This window comes from Tenrec ecaudatus, chromosome 12, assembly GCF_050624435.1.
Source record: "Tenrec ecaudatus isolate mTenEca1 chromosome 12, mTenEca1.hap1, whole genome shotgun sequence".
NCBI lineage: Eukaryota > Metazoa > Chordata > Mammalia > Afrosoricida > Tenrecidae > Tenrec > Tenrec ecaudatus.
Genome location: NC_134541.1, coordinates 12,674,515 through 12,695,401, shown reverse-complemented (window position 1 = coordinate 12,695,401; position 20,887 = coordinate 12,674,515). Strand labels below are relative to the sequence as shown.

At 49.0% G+C, this 20,887-nt stretch overlaps 1 long non-coding RNA gene across 1 annotated transcript; it reads right to left on the bottom strand.

The window, feature by feature from the left end:
* Positions 1-1,582: 1,582 nt before the first annotated feature.
* On the bottom strand, positions 1,583-4,333 carry LOC142422418 (uncharacterized). The gene is made up of 2 exons (XR_012779087.1): positions 4,169-4,333; positions 1,583-1,874 (listed from the first exon to the last, which is right to left on the bottom strand). It is a non-coding gene; the product is annotated as an uncharacterized LOC142422418 (long non-coding RNA).
* Between the last annotated feature and the right edge of the window lie 16,554 nt (positions 4,334-20,887).

Below are 20,887 nucleotides of genomic sequence, written 5' to 3'. Positions count from 1 at the left end.
CAAGATTCCCAGATTTCACAACAAGCTGGCGCTGAATCATGTTCAGTAAGTCCAGGGAGAGAAACTCCCGGCCGCCCTGCATCCCAGGAGCAGGCAGCCCGCCAAGTCTGCCCGCCCTCCCTCCTGGACAAGCCAAGCTGGCTGCCTGGGAGCCAGGCATCCCGGGGCAGCTGACTGGTGGACGCTGCAGGCGGGATGAGCAGCCTCTGACTGTGGCGGGAACCAAGGGATGGACAGTGAGGTCTTTCTCAGGGACCTGCAGGCTCTGGAGGGCCTGGAGTAGGATCTGGCCAAGGATCCAAATACTCCTGGTGATTCAGGGCTAGTCCTTCACTCTCCTCGCGGAGCCTCCGTTTTCCCCATCTGAACAGTGGGAAGGATCCTGGGGAGGACCCCAGGGTCCTCAGGGTGATTAAGTGAGATGGTCTGTGACACCGCTTAGCCCTGTAAAAACCAAACTCCCTCCAAGCCGACTCACAGCGACCCTATGGGGCAAGGTACAACTGCCCTTGTGGGCTTTTGAGTCGTCACTTAAAAAAAAAATTTTTTTATTGGCATTTCATCAACATATCACACAATTCAATAGTTCAATTGTGACCAGAAGAGTTGTACAACCATCGAGGCTGTAACTCTTTACGGAAGTAGGAAGCCTCATCTTTCTCTTGAGGAACGGCTGGCAGTCTTGAACTGTTGGCCTTGTGTTTAGCAGCCCGGCTCATCAGCACTGTGCCACCGTGGCTCCATATGGTGCAGTGAGTGCTCCATAGACAGGATTGCTTGTTGTGAAGGTGATATGCTGAGTGGCAGGCTCTCCAAGACCCCGCAGAAGAATTCCCTCCTTTGGGGGAGACATTTCACCCCGAACACTCACTCTCCCCACCACGGAACTCATACAAATCACACTCTTTTACATTTCTTAATTTAATTCGTTTCTTTCTATTGGCAGCTCTCACAGACGTCACATAAGTTGTCACGGTTCAATCACATCAAGCAGTAGCATATCATTGCTGCCACAGTCAATTCCCAAACACTTTCCTCTTGCGCTCCTGGACATCAGCTCCCCTCTATCCCCTCGCTCCCCCCCCCCCAGCCCCCAGGAGTCCTTATTTATTTATTTTTGCCATCTCTTACTCCATCCCTGATCTCCTTTCACAGCATTCTGTTGGTCACTCCTCTTGAGTGAGGTTGTAGTCATTCATGCTTCACCCCCAACCCCCATTCCTGTACCCTCAGGGCTGTCATGTTTGGGGTTGGAAGGGGATTCGAGGGCGGGAAGGCTGAGGATGTCCTTGGAAGCTGACTCAGCTGGGTCTCCACAGCCAGGAGATAACAAGAGCTCCACTCCAGGTCCCCTGCCTGCTCTGGATCTCCAGCTAGAAGCCACACACCCTCATTTTCTGATCTTCAGTCCCCGCTGTTTGCCATCTTAGTCGTCAGCACAGGCGCACTGGATCTCACCTCCATCCTTTCTTAGTCTGATAGAAAACCGACCCTGCTTGTTACCGAGAGCCCAGTGGAGAGATGGCCCAGGCGCCCGGCCCTTGGAACAAGCTCCTGACAAATCACACTCTGATCTCCAAAAACAGGTCACCCCTTCAACAAACATTTATTGAGCCCCACTGTGCTCCGGGCAGGAGCTCTGGTGGCAGAGTGGTAATGTGTTGGGCTATGATCCACAAGGTCAGCAGTTCAAAACCACCAGGAGAAAGACGGGCTTTCCACTCCTGTGAACAGTTACAGTCTGGGAGCCTCACCCACAGGGACACTCTGAGTCAGAATGGACTGAAGGCAGTGAGCTACGTTGGTGCATACGACAAGCAGCCTTTGGTCCTGGGGTCACACTCTCTCTGGGGGTCTCTTCCAGGTGGTCGGGTCTGTGGAGAAAATGAGGCAAGGGTGGGAGAGACAGCCTGGGGGGCCTTTCAGGAGGGGACATCTGAAAAGAGACTGGATGGAAAGAGAGGCCAGCTTGCGAAGAGGTGGGGCAGCCTTCCAGGTGAAGGGACGAAGGGACAGAGGCTGGGGGCAAGCGGAGCGTGTGGTTGGTGCAGTGTCAGTGAGACCAGTGGGAGGAAGCAGCCCACCTGGTCCCCAGCCTGCACCTGCAGGGCAGCCCCTAGTGACACACAGAGGCCAGGCCTACTGCCTGTCTCCCCCACTGAGGAGACAGAGAGGGCTGAGCGCTTTGGGTCAGTAGTCCAGGTGAGCACCGTGGGTGTGGGCGCTGGCCCTTGTCCTCACTCCACTTCTCAGGAGTGGAGGGCGTTGGCCTTTCTTCCTGGACCCTCAGTCTCCTCCCCTGTGAGGTGGGCATGATGCTGTCTCACGAGGATCGATAGGAGGAAGAGGGGGCCCTGGCCCTTGTGTCTCCCCCACAGAGGACTGATCCTTGGATCAGGTTAGTTAACCACACTGGAGACCAGGTGTGCGCCCACAGCTGGCCGAAGAGCTGGGTCCTGTGAGACAGAGAGACTGAGACCCAGGGGCTAGGAGACAGGGATAGAGGGACAGGTGGGCTTGCAGGAAGGGGTCATTGGAGCCTGGTTCTGAGGCCCAAGAGAGGGGCGATCCGAGACCCCGTCAGCAGCATCCTATAGGTGTTTGTGACTGCTCCTGTCCGATCATGGAAGCCAAGGTGGTTGATGGTGTGGGTGGCCATGGCCAGACCGCGAGGCCACCCGCCAGATGATTATGTGACTGCTTCGCAGTGTGCGGTGCACCCTGGAGTCAGGCCGGGTTCCGACCCCTACTGTACAGAAGAAACTGGGGCTCTGAACCTGGACCTACGTGGTATGTGACTGTTCACGGCCCCAGCCCTGCCTGACCTGGGACAGGGGCTCAGAGCCGGGGAGGACGGTCAGGCCGATGTCCGCAACACATTGGCTACGGACGTGGGAGGGGATGAGCCTGAGTGTGAACCGGAGGCCCGGGAACTCTGGCTATGGCTCTCCTCAGCTGGGGTAATTACCGGCCGGGTTAATAAGGCCCACTTCCCGCCACCTTTCATCAAGGCTCCGGAGCTGCCAGGCAGTAATTAACCCTCATAGCACGCCTCTGAAGTCAGCACCGGAGGCAGACATGCTATTAAACCCACTTCTTTTTCGGTGGGTAAACTGAGGCAGGGTCCATTGTGGCTTGGGAGCCTAGAGGAGAGACCCCCATGACTCAGAAGCTATATCGCCTCCACTTTCTTCCTACACGGAACAGAGTTAGTCCCAAGATGCCCCTCCGAGACCCCTTGCTTTATCCACTCCCCATGCAGAAGCCCAGGGGCATGGGCTTGTGAACCAGATGGAAGGGGCTGGCACGGGACTATGCTGTGTGTCCCTGGGTAAGCCACTGTCCTTCTCTGGGCCTGTTTCCTGCTCTAAAATGGGCAGGCTCATCCCCACCCCTGGTGCGTCCCCTCTTGCTCCTCTCCTTGTTCCGCACACACTGGCCTTCTATCTGTTCCTTGAGCTCTCTGGGTGACTTCCGATCTCAGGGCTTTGCCCAAGGTGGGCCGTCTACCTGGAGTACCCTTGCTTCCTGTCTCCCCATGGCTGTTCCCCTCTCTCACAGCTTCCAGGGCACCACCTAGAGAGGCCCTGATCACCCCTTTACTTGGTTTCGTTTTGTCTTAAAGGCCCCGGGTACTGGCCTCTTGTTTCTTTGTCTCATGAGGTCATGGGATGCCACCTGGTTCACTAGGACGGTGCCTCACATAGTAGGTGTTCAAGAACCCATAGCCTCCTGCTGCCCAGTGTCCCCTGCCAGCTCCCAGGTCTTCTGTATCACACCTCGCTGGCTCTCCATCGCCACTCTGGACAAAAGACACACCCTGCCCAATTCTCTTGAAAGACTCAGGAGACTTTGGCATGCTCAGAACGCCACTCTTTCCCAGGTAATGGGCACTGTGAGCAAGAAGGTAGCTTAGTTGAGGGAAACCTGACTGCCTTCAGTCTGATGCCCTCTCTCCTGTTGCTCTGCCCCTCCTTCCTTCCTCTGGGCCTTGGTCTTCCTCCAGGCAGATCCCCAGGACCAACTACCCCCTCCCTTGGCACATCTGTCAACGCCCTCAGGGGAAAGAATTTGGAAAGGGGAGGAAGAGAAAGAAAAGAAAGCGAGGGGCCGGTTCCCACACCTGTGTAAATAATTTGTCATCTTAAAACTCGTCAAGTATGCTCACCTTTAAGGCCTGGTTCTTGGGCTTGTTTTCCTTGGCAAGGCCCCGATGAGACTGGAATTTCGGCAGAAGGCAGCCCAATTGTCATCTTCTTAGCACGTTCCCAGGCAGGGGGCTGGAGAGGGTTCTGGCTGATGCTCCACTTCCGTCCCCAGAAGTACCGGAACGTTTCTGGGATTTAGGGAACAGCCGCCAGTTCTGGAAGCTGGCCCAGAATTCTGGAATGTTGGAATTCAAATGGCCTCCTTCCCCATTTTTCAGAGGAGGAACATGAGGCCCAGAGAGAAGAAAAGGGTGGCCTGAGGTCACACAGCATGCTAGAATGAGCGAGCATTTGCCAGGAGAAGGGGCACTGGGATGTTCATGGGCAGGTTGGTGCCCCCATTTGAAGCACCCTAATTTCTCACTGAAGAACTTCCTCTATTCCTGAGATTGTGAGGTTTGGATGGAGTATTCTAGACCGGTGGCTCCCAGTAAGGACGCACAATCATGTCTTGCTCCCGTGATGAGTTCAGGGATGGCCATGGGACCAAACCTGTCCAATGAGATTGGGTCCTGGGACTTTGGTGGCTGGAAATTAATTGTGAAGGAGATGCAAGTGAGTACATGATCATCTGGACCAACAGGAACATCACAAGCGAAAAATCTGCCCGAGAGACAACCTATACAGACCTGGACATGGGCTGAACCCTGGATCCAGCTATACCTGAAATGAGCAGGACACCCTGGGGATTCTTAGCTTCCTGAGCCACGACGTTTACTCCTTTTGGGGTGTAGTCAGTCCGAGCTGTTTTTTGCACATGGAAGGAGCTACTAACCCAGGGGAGAAGGTGGAGGGACAAGATTCCAAATGGAGGACACAGGACACATAGAGCCCTCAAGGCAGCAATGACTACAAACAGCCAGGGAGAAGGGTGAGACAGTGCCCGCGGGGTGTCAGGTGTCAGATGTCAAGGTGAGAGAAGGCTGTTGCTCCAGCAGTAGGAACAGCCAATGACAAAGCTTGGAAGGTTGAGGCCTTCATGAAGGTTGAGCCTGGACCATTATGCACCAGGCTCTGGGTCAGGTGCCAAGGTGCACAGACATAGAAAAGACCCTTCCTCGTTTTGAGAAGGCCATCGCCAGAGGTAGCAAATTTGTATCTCTCAGTCATGTCCCAACTGTGGGTCCCAGCCTCCTAGAAGGCTGAACACACTTCAAAAATGGAGCGTTGACCTTTAAAAATGATCAGAAGGCTCACGTTGTTGTTGTTAGGTGCTGTTGAGCTGCTTTCGACTCAGTGACCCCACGTACAAGACCATGACACCCTGCCCAGTCGGGCGCCAGCCTCACAATCAGCGCTGTGTCTGCGCCCTGGCTGCAGCCACTGTGCCCGTCTGTCTCTTTATGGCCTCTTCCTTCTTCTTCCTCACTGACCCTCCGTTTTACCAGGATTGTCCTTCTTCTCAGGGACTGGTCCTGCTCGATCACAGGGCCACGTAGGTGAGACGAAGTCTCCCCATCCTCACTTCTAAGGAGCAATCCAGCTGGACATCCCCTCCCCAAACAGATGGGTCCTTCACCTGGCAGCCCGTGGGATTACCAGTCTTCCTCGCCAACACATTCACCCACATCCATCATTTCTTCGCTGGTCTTCTTTATGTATTGTCCAGCTTGAATGTAGATGAGGAGATAAAATACCATGGTTTGTTGTACTTAGTCCTCAAAGTGACATCTTTACTTTAAAAAAATTTAATTGATTACTTTTATTGGGGGCTCTTACAGCTCTTATCACAATCCATATATTCATCCATTGTGTCAAGCACATTTGTACCTATGTTGCCATCATCATTTTCCAAACATTTTCTTTCTACTTGAGCCCTTGGTATCAGCTCCTTTCTCTCCATTTCTCATGAACCCTTGATAATTTATAATTTTTTTTTTCATGTCTTACACTGACTGATATCCCCGTCCACCCACTTTTCTGTTGTCCATCCCCCTGGGAGGGGTTTATATGTAGACCACTCTGATCAGTTCCCCTTTCTCCTCCCACCTTCCCCTTCTCCTCCTGGCATCGCTACTTTCATTATTGGTCCTGAGGGGCTTATCTGTCCTTGATTCCCTGTGTTTTCAACTTTTATCTGTATCGGTGTACATGCTCTGATCTAGCCGGACTTGTAAGGTAGAATTGGGGTCATGATAGTGGGGGGAGGAAGCATTAAAGAACTAGAGGAAAGTTGTATGTTTCATTGGTGCTATACTGCTATACTGGATTATCTCTTCCTTGTGACCCTTCTGTAAGGGGATGTCCAGTTGTCTACAGATGGGCTTTGAGTCTCCACTCCAAACCTCCCCTTCATTCCCAACTATATGATTTTTTGTTCTGTGTCTTTTATGCCTGATACCTGATCCCATTGAAACCTCATGATCACACAGGCTGGTGTGTCTCTTCCATGTGGGTTTTGTTGCTTCTCAGCTAGATGGTTGCTTATTTATCTTCAAGCCTATAAGACTCCAGAAGCTATATCTTTTGATAGCCGGTCCACCATCAGGTTTCTTCACCACATTTGCTTATGCACCTGCTTTGTCTTCAGCAATTGTGTAGGGCAGGTGAGCGTCACAGAATGCTGGGTTATTAGAACAAAGTATTCTTGCATTGAGGGAGTACTTGAGTAGAGGCCCAATGCCCATCTGCTACCTTAATACTTAACATATGTACGTAGATCTATTGCCCTATTATTATACACAAATATATTTATGTATGTACATACCTGTATTTAGACTTCTATAAATGTTCTTTGCCTCCTAGTTCTTTCCTCTATTTCCGTTTACTTTCCTCTTGTCCCACTATCATGTTCATCCTTCATTTGAGTTTCAGTAATTCCTCTAGGCTACAAGTCCTACCAGGCATCCTATACCCTCCCTGCCATCGATTTTAGATCACTTGTTGTTCCCTTGTCCCTGAGTTGGTTGACTCCCCCCTTCCTTTCCTCTTCCTCTTCCTCCTCCTCTCCCCTGTCCCCCTGGAACTGTTGGTCCCACTGTTTTCTCCTCCGCATTGTTTATCCTGCCTATCTTATCTAGATAGACATGCAGAGACAATAATAAGCACAAAAACAAGACAGGAAAAAAACCAAAACAACAAAATAAAACAAAACACCCAAAAAAATGATTAAAAAGGAAAAGCCTATCAATAGTTCCAGGTCTGTTTGTTGACCTTTAGGAGTGCTTTCTGGTTGACTCTGATCCTTGGTCCCAAAGTCTGTTTTTGGTGTTCCCTGGGGACTTCATTGCTTTGCTCCCCTTGCTGCTTTTTAACATTTTAAAGAGGTCTTTTGCAGAAGATTTGACCAATAAAATATTTTTTATAGTTTATAAAATCCTCTTTTTGCTTCGATCCACAATCAATGCTCAGGGATGCAGCAGTCAAGAGATCAAATAGCACATTACATAGGCAAATCTGCTGCACAAGACCTCTCGAAAGTGTTGAAAAGCAAGGATGTTACTTTGCGGATGAAGGTGCACCTGACCCAAGCCACGGTATTTTCAGTCACCTCTGGTACCTTGCCTCAGGGGGCATAGTGATTAAAAGTTGGACCACTCACTGCAAGGTCAGCTCTTAGAAACAAGCAGCTGCTCGGGGGAGAAAGATGGATCTTCCTACTTGCAGGAAGATTTCCACTCTTGGAAACCCACAGGGCCAGTTCTGCCCTGTCCTCTAGGCTGACTATGAGTCAGCATCGACTTGATGGCAATGGATTTTTTTTTTGTATTCATGCAACAATTGGACATTGAATCAGGAAGACTGGATAAGAATTGTTCCGTTTGAATTGTGATGCTGGTAAATAATATTCAAAAAATCATCAGCTGCCACAAGACCAAACAAGTCTGCATTGGCAGAGGGACAGCCAGAATACTCCTTAGAAGTGAGGGTGGTGAGACTTCGTCTCGGGTGCTTTGGACGTGTTATCAGGAGAGGCAAGTCCCTGGAGAAGGACGTCATTCTTGGTAAAGTAGAGGGGTCGTGAAAAAGGTGGATTGACCCAGTGGCTGCAACAATGAGCTCAAGGATCAGAACAACTGTGAGGATGGCCTTGAACCAAGCAGGGTTTCTTTCTGTCGCTCGTAGGGCTGCCGACTCAACAGCACCCACCACCAGCAGCAACGGCTTCCATGAGCATTGACTGGGCGTCCAAGTTAAATGAAATCCTGACAGCTTCCATATTTCCCCCATTTATCGTGACACTGTTTAGTGGTTTCATTGGGAGGAAAACAAACATCCTCACAGAGTCTGCACGAAATTGGATTCCTAGTTTCTTGGTAAAACTAGGATTTGGAAAAACCTACCCATAGTCTTCCTTGGAAACAGTGCGTTGGAGCTGAGGCATACCCATCTCTTGTTTTAGTCATTACAAAAACCCAACTCTTTATTGTGAATTGGGTGTAGGCTGACAGAGGAGATCCATTTTCCATTCAGCAATTCAGACACATTTTGTTTCATGTCATGGGTTGCAGTCCCCACGGCCCACTTGTCGCTTATCCCATTTCCTCCCTGTGTTTCCCGTTTCCAGGCTGTCTTCACCGTCCCTTCTGAACTTTGACCTTAGGTAAATGCTACCCTTTGGATCTCAAATGGTTCATTATTTCTGTAATTTCCTGGCATTACAGGCCCCCTTATGTCTATTATTGGGCAGAAAATGAGCCATGCGGGTGAGTTCATTCCCAGACTGGAAGGATGACGAAGGGCCATCAACTCAGAGGCCCCAGCCTCGCTCCAGCCAGCAACCTGGCCTTTAAAAAAAAATTCTTTTCATGATTTTGAGGTTTGTTCCATGCTTTTCTCCCATTGTCCCTCTCCCGGACTTCCTAATGTATCTTCTTCCAGAGCAGTCAGTCTTGGGCGCTGGGCTCCAGCTAGTGCTTTTGCTCGCAGGTGATGGGAACTGATCTGTTTGCATGCCCATTAGTCCATTGCACTAATTGCTTCCGTGCATCTTTGTTTTCCTTCACCTTACGAGGCCACTCATGAACTTTTAAGGTCCCAGGAGGATCCCAGTTGGATGTAGAACATTGTCTTTGTGGACTGTTAAGCCAATTGACCCTGATGTTCCCTGAAACCATAGGCCTGGGCCCTCAGGCCCAAGGAGTGCCCTCCTATTTGGAGGTGTCCTGTACTCCCCTCATCTCCCCAGTCCCTTTTTGCATCATACTTACAGACTTCTCTCATGTACATCACCGTTGACCCCCTGTTTACACTGTAGTACGCACCTGTGCCCAAGGTCAACTCCAGACTTTATAATTGAAGATCATCCTTGGGGGAAGTCACCTCGAATCTTAGAATAGGGTGTGCTGTCTGCCTAGGTGGCCCAGGAATATTTGTTTGATGACTACATGACTGGTTTCAGGCATGAGGCTGGGAGGTGGGAAGAGCTAGGATCAGTTCCTGTTGGAAAGTTGCTTCTGTTTCAGCTGGATGGAAGGATGGAAGCAGGTTTCATGGATAGCAACCTGTACAGGTAGGAGAGAGACCTTTTCAGGGGGCCAGATGAGGTTTGGAAGGAACCCTGTGGTACAGTGTCTAAGCGCTCAACGGCTAACTGAAAAGTGAAGGACTTGTGGTGATTACACAATCTTGTGTCAACTTGAGACTATTAAAAGTGAAGGGGTGGAGTTTAGCCTGTCAATCAGGTCACAGCTTGATGACCTCATTTGGAGGCACTAGAAAGATAAATAGCTCGATGGAGGTCAGACCCAGACTCTGCTTCATTTTCCTGCTGACAAGACACATGGAGCTACGCTGATGGCAGCCAGAGCCTCGGAGCTGGAGGAGCCACATGGAGACCCATGCCAGTGCTGAGGTGCTTCTGCAGCCACTGGATCCACAAGCCGCTCACTGGCCTGTGATCATCCTGCACTCAGCGTCATTGCATGTGTTTCGTGAGTCTGAAGAGGACTTTATGGATTGTTATCGGACATATGGGCTAATATCGGACTTATGGACTTGATCTGGATGGGGCTGGGATGGGTTCTTAATATACAATTACTCTTTGACATAAAGCTCTTTCTTATATACAAATGAGAATCTAAGAATTTGTTTCTCTAGTGAACCTGGACTAACACAGGGTTGAACCTACTAGCCCCAGCAAAGATGTGGCCGTCCATCTCCACAAGGATGACATCCCTGGAGGCTGGCAGGGACAGTCCCCCTCTGTCTATCAGGTCTTGGGGAATTTGTTCTGGTATTGAACTAGACAAGGAAGAGCTCAGGGCTTTTGGGTCTAGCCCGAAGAATCATCACAGCCATGTAACTACCCCCAAATGAACAAGCAGACCATCACCACCTCCGCAGACCCTTCCCCCACCCCCTCACTTTCCCTCCAAGGGCACTATGACCCTGAACTTCTAACCTCACAGATAAGCTCCTTGAGGTTTTGAACTTCATGGCTGGTTTCCGTTCCTATACAGTTTCCCTTTCCAAAATGTCATAGACGTGTTGGATCTGAGAGTTGTACCGTCTTTTGAGTTTGGCTTCATCCACTCAGCTTGATGCTTAAGAGGACTTGTGTGTGCCGTGTGGCATCGGTAGCCTGCTCTGGACTCACCCCTGACCAGTACTCCACGGGCGACTGTGCCACAGTTTGATTTGCATGGGGTCTCTGGGGTGTTTGCAGTTTTCAGGAATGAGAATTGACATTGGGTTTTCACGTACTGGTCCGTTTTATCCCGAGTGAATAAATGCCTAAGGGTGAGATGTCCGGGTCCGTGTGTTGACCTTGACCCCAAACTGCCGTGCTGATTTTCCAAAATGTCCTCACTGTGGTGCAGCCACCCTGAAAACGTCTGCGGTCAGGCGTGTGGTTTTGTGTCTCGATATTTCAATTGCATTCTAATAGGTGCGCAATGGTGCTCACTGTGGCTTCTCTTTGTATTTTCCAAACGACTAAGTCAGGAGGCCTGTTGGCGTAGTGGGTTAGGCGCTGGGCGGCCCACTGCAAGGTCGGCTGTTCAAAAACCACAGCCGCTCCACAGGAGAAACACGAGGTTTTCTACTTCCATAAAGGTTTGCTGCTTTGGACCCCACAGAGGCAGTTCTGCTCTGCCCTACAGGGTTACTGCGAGTCAGAGCAACGGCTAAATGGCAGCGTTTAGCTGTTTAATGACTAAGTGGAGTCCTTGGGCCATGCCAGTGGTCAAGAAGGCTCACAGGAAGATTGGAGGGCTGAAGCCAGTCAGAGGTGCCGTGGAAGAAAGAAGAAAGGCCTAGTGACCAACTTTGGAGATAATTATTATTGAACCGGGGGGCCTGGTAGCATAGTGGTTAACTGTTGGGCTGCTAACTGCAAGGACAGCAGTTTGAAACCACCAACCACTTCTTGGGAGAAAGAAGGGCGTTTGACTCCAGTAAACAGTTACAGTTCTACCCTGTCCTACAGGGTCACCAGGAGTTGGCATCAACTCACTGGCAGTGAGTATGATTTTTGGTTATTGCACCGTGGAGCGCAGTTCGACTCTGACACGCACAGACCGGGTCGCCATGAATTGGAATCCACTTGACTGCCATTGGGGTGGCTCAGCATGTTGCACATCTTGCCACGTGCTGCCTTGCCATCTGCAGATCTCCTGGAACAGCGTCTGTGCGAACGCTTTGTCCATCCCAAAAGCTGCGTGCCTTTCTTACGAGGGGTTTGGAGAGTTCTTGATCTAATCTGGGTGCTCACATCGGTCTTTGGTCAAGTGTGTGACTCGCCACTACTTTCAGCTGTGTGTGACTGTCTTCAATCTCCCTAATAGACGGGCTTTGATAAGATTGTTTTGTCCTCATAGTGAGTCTTCCGAGCTAGCTGTAGTGCGTAACCAGCATTCTTGCTATCTTTTCAATTCTCGGGGTAATAGCTAAGGTCTCCAGGTAATGTACACCACTCTACAGTAAAAAAAAGTAAGGCCATTTGCCAAACAAGCAAGGCATTAAACAAGCTGTCACTGACAGTGCAGACTCAGTCTCCTTCGATCACCAACGTGTGCACAGCTCAGATCCTTCCCATCCAACGTGTCTGCTGTGCTAGGCTCTGTCCCAGGAGCTGGGGTCACAGCGACGAACAACGCAGACATAGTCTCTGTGGCCTTTTGGGGACAGTTTTTGTCCAGCAAACTCCTCTTCGTCCTTCAAAAGCCAACACGAACGACCCTTCCGCCCTCAAGGCCCTCAAGTTTCCCTTTCTGTGAGCAGTTTCCTGGGCAGGGGCAGGCCTGGCTCTTGGAGCCCCAGTGGCATTTACTGACTTGGATAGGGTTGCCCAGAGTGTGGGGCACAGATTTCCAATAAACAGCACCTGATGCAGTCGACGCTGTTGTGAGATACAGTGTTTTAGAGGTTGGCTGCTGACTAAGGAGTGGGTGGTTCAAACTCAGCATGGGGGAAAAGACCTGGTGCTCTGCTTCCTGTAAAGACCAGCAGCCTTGGAAACCTGGCGGGGTCACTTCTACTCTGTCCTGTAGGGTCACTGTGATTTGGAATGGACTGGACAGCAGACAACAACAAGTTTGCTGACTTGACAGGTTAAAATCAGCTCGCCCCATCCTGGTCCAACAGTCCAAAGTCCCTCTGTTTCAGTCTGGGCTGGCCCCATGCAAGCCAAAGTCTCACCCCTAGGTTCTTCCCCAACCAACAAAGACAACCAAAAAGAAGGAGCTTTTCAAAGCCAATGTCTCAGCTCCCTTCGAATCTCTCCCTCTGTGCCCACGGACGCCTTCCCTGGGAGACTTATTGAAAGAACAGACACTTCCTGACCTGGACAGAACTTTGCTCTGGCCAATGATGTCCGGCAGGACCCAGTGTCTTAAGGATCCAGTGGTGCTACGGCAGGAACGCCACGAGGGGATGGACTTAACCAACACAGGTTTCTTCTCTCAGTGTTGTTGGTCGGTGGTGTTGGCTACTCGGACCGGTGCCATCCTGACAACTGTTGCTATGTGTGAGCCCGTTGTTGCTGCCGCAGTGTCAGTCCATCTCATGGAGGGTCTTCTTCCTTTCCGTTTTTTTTCGGTGACCCTCTGTCAAGCATGGTGCCCTTTCCCAGAAACGGGTCTCTCTTGATTCCATGTTCAAAGGACATGAGGTGAATTCTCATCATCCCCCCTTCTGAGGAGCGTTCTGGTTGTACTTTTGAATGATTTATGTGTTCTTCTGCAGCATATGATATTGTTAATATTCTTTGCCAACACCAGATTTCATTGCATTCTTTCTCAAGTGTCACAATTTCAGGTGGCTAGAATTCTGAATTCAGGGTGCCAGCGCTGGGAGAAGACTTTCATTCACAGTTGGCTCCAGCGGAAGGCCCTTGCTTCCTTTCAACGTTTTGGGGCCTATTGTCGCTTGCAGATTTCTACAGGTCTTGGCATCCATCTTCCCCCGGGTCTCGAAGGTTCTCAATGCAGGAAACCCGAGTTCAAAGGACATACTTGTTTCTGTTGGCTTCTTCTTTCTCAATGGTGCAGAGGTCTCTCTCTCGCGTCTCTGCTCACTGGTTTGCGGCTGCTATGGTTGTTTGGTGTCCTTTAGTTGGTCCTGACTCACAGAGACCCCGTGGGCAACAAACAAAATGCTCCCTAGTCCTGTGCCATCCCCACAATTCATTCTATGTCCGAGCCCCTGGTTGCAGCTATTGAGTCAATTCATCTTGTCCAGAGTCGCCCTCCTTATCATGGCCTGTCCACTTTATCAGCATGCTGTCCTTCTCCAGGGCCTGGTCTCTTCTGACCACGTGCCCAATGTACGTGAGTCAATGTCTTGCCATTCTTGTCTGTAACGAGCATTCTGGCCGTACTTCTTCCAAGACAGATTTATTTCTTCTTTTGGCAGTCCATGGTACTTTCTTCTGCCGCACCATAATTGAAACACCGCAATTCTTCTTCAGCCATCCTTGTTCAGGGTCCACCTTTCACGCACACCAGATGCCATCAAAAATCCCATGACTTGGGTCAAGTGCATCTTAGTCCTCAGAGTAACAACCTTGCTTTTCCACATTTTAAAGAGGTCTTGTGCAGCAGATTGACCCAATGCAATGCGTCTTTTGATTTCTTGGCGTCTGCTTCCATGAGCATTGATTGTAAAGCCAAGCAAGACGAAATCCTTGACCAACAGATTTTCTCCCCATTTATCGTGCTGTCACCTACTGGTCCAGTGTGAGGATTTCGGCCTCCTGCAGATCGAGCTGTCATCCACACTGAAGGCTGAAATCCTTGGCCTTCTTTAGCAAGGGCTTCAAGCACTCTTCCCTTTCAGCAAGCAGGGTTGTTCATTTGCATATCCCAGGTTGTTAATTAGCCTGCTGGCTTCCTCTTCATGCAGTCGGGCTTCTTGGGTTATCAGCTCAGCATTCAGATGGAATCGCACGGTGAAGTGGATACTTGTCTTGACTTGAAACCAGGCTGTAGTCCTTTGCTCTGTTAGCACCACTGCCTCGGGATCCACAGACAGGTTCCGCGTGAGCGCAATGAAGTGTTCTGCACTGCTCTTTCTTCTCACGGTTTATTGTGGTCCATACAGTCAAATGCCTTCATTTTGGTCCATACGGTAAAAAAAAAAAAAAAAAATACAAGTAAACATCTTATGGCATTCCTTGCTTTTGGCCACGATCCAGCTGACATTTCAAAGTCTCTTCTGACATTGACTTTGATCTTTTTTCTCTCCTGTCTTTTTAATGGTTTTTTTCTATTCTTTTTCGCTGTCTTCATGAAGGGTGTTCTTGCTGGCCCTCAACCGCCCATCAGGTCTTCCGGCGTTAGTGTCCAATGCAGCAAATCTGTCCTTGAGATGTCCTTGAACTTCAGGTGGGAGAGACTCAAGGTCGTATTTTGGCGCTCATGGACTTGTTTCATTTTCTTCAGCTTCAACCTGAACTTACATAGGAGCAATTACTGGTCTGTCCCACAGTCAGCCCCTGACCTTGTTCTCGTACCGAATACTAAGCTTCCCACAGATGTAGTCAATTTGATTTCTGTTCATTCCATCTGGACAAGTCCATGTGGACAGTCATCTTTTGTGTTGTTAAGTTTTTTTGTGACGAGGTCATCGGTCTTGCAAAATTCTATCATGCAATATCTGGCTTTGTTCTCTCACCAAGACCATAATTTCTAACTACCGTTTCTTCTTCTCTATTTCCAACTTTTGCATTCCAACCTCCTGTAATTTTCAACGCATCCTGATTGCATGTTTGATCAATTTCAGACTGTCGGTGTTGGTGAAACTCTTCAATTTTTGCGTCACTGGTTTTAGTGGTTAGTCGTGCTGATTGGATTTCCTTGTTTGCGGCTAGCTACGACCCTATCGCAGGCAGCGCTGTACTTCAAGACAGATCTTAATATGCTTCTTTTGACAATGAATGCAGAGCGACCTTCCTGAACCTTTCATCCGGCATAGTGAGCCACATGATTTGCTGATTCAAAATGATTAATGCCAGTCCATTGCACCAAACTCATGCCTAGGGCATCCATCTTTATGCATCTTATTTCATTTTTGATGACTGGCAATTTTCCTTCATGCCTTCCAAGCTCCAACTACTAATAGATGTTTGTAGTTGTCTATTCTCCTGGTGAGTCCTGCCTCATCAGCAAATGCAGGTCCCGAAGGCTTGCCTCACGCAGGCTTCACCACGTCCATGTCATTACGGTCAAGTCTACTTTGAGAGGGCAACTCTTCCTCAGTCATATGTTGAGTGCCTTCCGACCTAAGGAGCCCATCTTCTGGTACTGTGTCTGACAGTGTTCTGCCTCTATTCATGAGGTTTCCAGTACCTGATAATGTTTCCCTGCTATTTACATGTCTATTCCTTCTTGTAGTCTGTTCTTAGTCGGTAAACCCCACTGAAGCCTCTTCACTTTGGGTGATCCTGTTACCATTCGAAATACCAGGGAGATAGTTTTCAGCATCACAGAACAGCCGAGCCTCCACAGCACGACAAGCTGACAGACAAGTGGCAGGCTTGTGTGCATTTTTTGAAATGTCTTTTTTGATGACCAGTGCTCACTTGTTTCATCCTTGTTATATCTCAAAAGAGTTTGATTCAGGATAAAATTGAATCCAGCAGATTGCATTAGGTCTCATCAACACAACCGCCTCTAACCCTGCCTGCCTGGCTGATGTCAGCTCGGTGAGGGTGTACAACCCATACAACACGTGTACAACCCATACAACACGTGCACAACCCATACAACACATGCACAACCCATACAACATATGAAGGAGATTTACGTACTACTGAGAAGTTGACACGTAATCTGAGGAGGTACAATGCAATCCACAAGACCTGATCTGATGACCCCTTAAACGTGGCCTTCCTCCTCTCTTGCCCTGTTCCCTCCATTCCTGAAACTAGCCTACTTTCCTTCCCCGCACCACACACCACACTGAGTTCCTCCCACCTCCAGGTCTTTGAGCTTGCTAGTCCCTCTTTCTTCAGCTCCTTCTTTGCATGACCGACTCTGGCTCCCTCTCCTCATTCAGTCTTCAGAGACCCTCTGCGGTAATTCCATAATCTGTTGTCAATTTGAGACTTAAGAGTGAAGGCATGGAATTTAGCCTTCCAGTCAGGTCACAGCTTGATGACCTCATTTAGAGATACTAAGGAGATTAATAGATCACTGGAGGCAGGACACAGGCTCACTCCCTGGGAGACAAACTTACTGACAAGACACATGGAGCTATGTTAGAGCCCTGGAGCTGAAGGAGCCACAGGGAGACCCCTGCCAGTGCTGAGATGCCTCTACTGGATCCACAAGCCTTTCCTCCCGCTGGCCTGTGATCTTTCCTCCTGGATTCAGCTTCATGGCTCAGTATAGCCCTCAGGGCATGTGCAGTTCCAGAACTAAAGTCTCCGCAGTTTTATCTGTTATTATTGGACAGTAAGCCTGCTATTTTTAGGATCCTGAGTTTTGTTCCACATTTTTCTTTCACTCTGTCCAAAACCTTCCGATGTGCTCCCTTCCAGAACAGTTGCTAATGACAGGTGGGCACCATCTAGTTCTTCTGGTCTCAGGCTTGTGGACGGTGATGCCTGCATGCGCTCTCAGTCCATTGGGCTGATTGCTTTCCTGTGTCTTTGGTTTTCTCCCCTCTTCTTTGCTCTGCGTGGGGAGACACCAATGGCGAAACCTTAATGGATGCCCACGAGCTTTAAAGACCTTCATGCGACTCACCATTGTAGAACGCTGTCTTTGTAGACTATGCTATGCCAGTTGACCATGGTACCCCCTCAACCTAGCGTCCTGAGCCCCCAGGTACAATGACTCATTCCTCCAAGGTGTTTGGTTATGTTTAAGAAGTCTTTATAACCTTTTCCCCATGTAGGCTCCCCCACATCCAAGGATATATATGCAGCAAAGGTGTACACACAATTATAAACATCCTCTCTGTATCTGTGGATACTCCCAGCCTCCCTTCCCACACCCATTCAGCTGGTCAGCCTGTGTGTCTGTCTGTGCATCTACCCTATAGCATCATTTAAAAAAGGTTTTAATTGTGAATTAGGTGGAAGTTTATAGAGCATATCGGAGCTGTACATTAAAAATTCATGCACATTCTAATTCAACTCATCCACCGCACTTCTACCAATGTACCGTAACTTATCCCACTTGCGCCCGTGTGTCCTGTTTCCACGTCATCTTCTTTCCTAACTCGGTGAATGTTGCCCTTTGGCAAATGCTGCCCTTTGGATCTTAAATGGGTGAACTCACAGGGGTGAGTGCAGTTTCAGACCTGAAGAGGAAAGGGTTTTGGGGATCGCCAATCTCCATCTGACCAGCAAGCCTGATCTTTGATGATTTTGAGTTCTCTTTCCACATTTTCTCCCACTCTCTCCAGGACCTTCTAATGTGTTCCTTTTCAGAGCAGTTGGCAGTAGTCGTGGGGCACCATCTAGTTCTTCTGGTCTCAGGGCTGTGGAGACGGCTGTTTGCCTGGTCCATTCAGCCACTAGACTAATTCTTTTCACGTGCCTTTCCACTTTCAGCACGCTTCTTTCCTTTGGGCAGGGAGAGACCAATAGCTGCACCCACGGTGGCTGCAAACACACTTTTAAGACTCCACTCACCAAAGTAGCTTGAACATTGGACTACATTATGCCCAATTGGCCTTGGTGTCCGTGTTAGGCAGGGTTCTCTACACAAACAAAACCAGGGCCCTTATGGTTACACACAGACACACACACACACGCACGCACGCACACACACACACACGCACACACACACTCACACACACTCACACACACACACTCACACACACTCACACACACGCACACACACACACTCACACTCACACACACACACTCACACACACACACACCCACTCTCTCACACACACACACGCACGCACACACGCACGCACACACACACGCACACACACAACACACTCACACACACACACTCACACACACACACTCACACACACACGCACACACACACTCACACACACACTCACACACACCCACTCTCACACACACACTCACACACACACACACTCACACACACACACACACACTCTCACACACACACTCTCACACACACACACTCACACACACACACACAGTGAGCGAGAAGGTATATAACAGCTAATCAGTCCACACAGCAGCACAGAGGCTCAGTTCAACTCACTTCCACGGAACAGTTAATATACTGCAAGTCCTTCAACTCAGGAGGGTTGCTGGGTCCAAGGTCAAGGAAGCAGACATCAGAGTCCTCCCACAGGCAAGGCAGGCAGAGTCTGCTCACAGGAAGCAAACAGCAGGGTGGGTCAGCAACAGTGCGTAGCTCAGGAGCTTAGGGAAGCAGGCCCGGATGGGATATTGAACTCGCAATGCAAGGCAATAGGATCCTCCAGCGTCAAGCTCAAGCGAAGTACACACCAGCTGTATAATGAAGCAGGTCTCGATGGATCCTCCAACCCTAGCAACATGATCCATGGGTTGGCTTGGCCCACAGGTAGTGTAGGTCACAGACTGAGGCAGAGAACTAGTGAAGCAGTAGCACACTGGTCTGATCACCAGAGAGCAAGAGAGAGGGGGGAGGGCCTTTCAGAGCCATTTATCTCTTTGCCCTCCAATCAAACTGTGACCTGATTAATCCCACATGTTCCTATTGGCCAGGTTGGCAAAATAAACCCAACTAACAGAGTGTCCTTAGAAATGATGATCCTGACACCCAGGTTGAGGGACTCATTTCATTAAGGCAGTGGTTCTCACCCTTCCTCATGCTGTGACCCTTTCATACAGTTCCTCATGTTGTGGTGACCCCAACCATAACATTATTTTTGTTGCTACTTCATAACTGTCATTTTGCCACTGTTCTGAATTGTAATGTAAATATCTGATATGCAGGATGTATTTTCATTGTATCAAATTGAACATAATTAAACATAATTAAAGCATAGTGACCAATCACAAAACAATACATAATTATATATTGTGAAATATTTATGTGTTTTCTGATGGTCTTAAGCGACCCCTGTGAAAGGGGCATTCGACCCCCCAAAGGAGTTGCGACCCACAAGCTGAGAACCGCTGCATTAAGGTGTTTGGTCTAAGAATTTGTAATAACTTTGTCTCCTGTATGCTCCACCACATTCGTGGATGTATTTGTAGCAGAAGACAATATGCATGCACAAATATCCTGTGTATATTTGTGGGTGCACGCCCACTCTTCCTTTCCACCCAACCTGCGTGTCTATCCAAACACGTACTCGAAGATCCTCATGGCTGCAGGCTTATGTCTGTAACAGTAATTACCTCTATCTTTTTCACTCTTCTTAGGCTCTCCCTGCCTCCACCATTTTTTTTTGCTCACTCACTTCCTTCTCATTGTGTATTGCCTTTCCCTCCACCTTCATTAAAATGTGTCAGCCCTGTAGTTAATAATTTACCCTCTTTCCCCTCTCACTTCTGGTAATCATCAAAGAATGTTTCTTTAAATAGGAAACCTTCTCTTGATTTTTTTTTTTTTTGGGTAGTACTAGTGTCAGACAATATGTGTCCTTTTGTGATTGCCTAACACCATTCAGCATTCTGTTCTCCAGGTTCACTCATGTTATGTGGCTGTTTCTCAGATTCATTGCTGTTCTTTCACTTCACGTGGTGCCCTTGTGTGTGCATCCCATCGTGTGTTTATCCATTCTTCCACTGATGGGCATTTAGTTGTTTCCACTTTTTTCTGTTGTGAGTAGTGCTGCAATGAACATGGGGATGCATATATCCTACTCACGCCATAGCTCTTATTTATTTAGGAAAAGTGCAAAGTATTGGCGTCCTTAGATCATACAGTTTCTGCTTTTTCAAGCAAGCAACATACTGTTTTCTACGGTGGTTACACCTACTTTATAGTCCCACCAGCAGGCTATGAGGGTTCCAATCTCTCCACACCCTCAGCAGTATGTAGTGCTTTCTGTGCTTGTTTGTTTTTAACTTTTATAAACTCTGTTATTAACTCTGGGGCAAAATGACATCTCAGTGTTGTTCTGATTTGCTTCTCTGTAATGGCCTATGAGTCAGAAACTACTTGATGCCATTGAGTTCGGTTTTGGAATGGCTATGAGTCAGAATCAACTCAGTGGGTTCTGTTTTTTGAGGGAAGGCTGGGAGTTAATGGCTAATGAAGATGATTTGATGGTGCAGTGGATAAAGCACTGGGCTGCTAACTCCCAGGTCAGTAGTTCAAGCCTTGTAGCCACTTCATGAGGGAAATATGAGGCTCTCGGTT